The sequence below is a fragment of the Microtus oregoni genome, unplaced genomic scaffold, assembly GCF_018167655.1.
Source record: "Microtus oregoni isolate MIOR12 unplaced genomic scaffold, Mior012 000048F_ref0000485, whole genome shotgun sequence".
Classification (NCBI taxonomy): Eukaryota; Metazoa; Chordata; class Mammalia; order Rodentia; family Cricetidae; genus Microtus; species Microtus oregoni.
The window spans coordinates 6,297,214-6,298,782 of NW_024543222.1; positions in this window are offsets into that span (position 1 = coordinate 6,297,214).

The window sequence follows — 1,569 nt, forward strand, 5'->3', positions numbered from 1 at the left end:
TTAAATCCCTCCCCAAACTCTGGGGCGTAGCACTTACTACAGCTTTCCAGCTGGGCATTCAAGCCTCCATTTGGTCTGGCTGATTTTGCCTGGCTGCCCACAAACGGCAGCAGCCTAAAATGTTGGGGTGACATTTACCTTCAGTGGAGTTTTTGGGGAAAGGGGAAAGATGGAAAGGACTGGGATTGTCAACAATGGGGGGGATTAGCATTTTCTTTTTGTTATCTTCTCACCCTTGACAAGTGCTTAAAAGGAGCTGGTCTAGACCCCCCACGGAGAGAAGCAAGGGGGGGCTGGGGGGTGTTCCACCAGGCAATTTGAGGACTGGGACCCAGGTGGCTTTTGTCCTCGAAGGGGACCTCTTCTAAATCCAAATGTTTGTGGAAGACACTTGCATTTTAAGAAAAGGAGAAGGAATTTCAAAGGTACTAAAAGAAGGAAGGGAAACCCAGGATTAAGGGGAAAATCTGCCACTTGAGAAGAAGGAGCCTGGGAGCCTGGCCATCTGCTGGGGACCGAGCCTGCTCCAGGATGACCTAGGGATAGCATTCACTCCCGACCTCACCCGCAGGAAAAGAACCTAATTTTCTGTAGGGAGGAGGAGACAATGTACCCCTTCCCTTACTGGGGCAGCTAGCTTTCTCTTGAGGCAGGTCGGCATTCCCAAATGATTTACTGAACTTGAAATAAGAGATGAGGGTGAGGGAAAAGTCTCAAAGAAAACCAGAAAAGCATTTATGGAACAAATAAGAAAGAAGGTGAAAAAGTCCTAGGACTCAAGCAGTACAGGGAGGCGCCCAGCAGGGAAACACTGGGGTGCAGCATCTGTGGGAGGGCCATCAAGAAACTGCATCTGTCGGCTCTCTCATCAGGGGAGTGTTAACATTTAGGGGTGTTGTGCCCATTTTACAGATGGGAAGGCTTGGGGGGCCAGAGTTGGAATGTTAAGCCAGGGGTAACCCCAATCCTATCCAACTAGTTTGTCCTAGAGGGCCCGCTACAGCCGCCTCTGACCCAGATCGTGACAGCCCTATGAATCCGCGGGAACTGCTCGGTATCTACACCAGGTTTCTCTTTGACTACCTCCAGGTGAAGTTAGGAAGGGACCCACCCACACAGGGGTAGTCGGACTAGGGGGAGGAGCTATAAATTCCCCCGGGTCACCCAGTCAGGGTCAGAACCCCAGGGCTATTCCGTTCCCTAACTGCTTTGGGCCTTTTTTTTTTTTTTTGGGGTGTGTGTGTGTGTGTCTAACTTTTGTCTCTTAGTTGTCGGTAGCTGGTTCTGAGGCTTGATCGCAGTGAGCTAGCCTCGTGCTCTGCCGCAGGAGCTAGCCCCCTAGACCAGGCACCCAGTTTATGGATTTGATTTTCACACGAGAAAAGTTTTTTCGGACAGACTGGAAAAGGAGGCGCGATCCTGAGAAGGCAGGGTTTCCAGAGGACGCAGAAGGAGCTTGAGGGACTATGAGTCAACGCTGGGGGAGTGGAGGATGGGGCCTCCAACGCTTCCACGCCCACTTCCTTTAAATAGTTAGGAAACTTCGGCCTAAAGTCGAATTTATTTCTT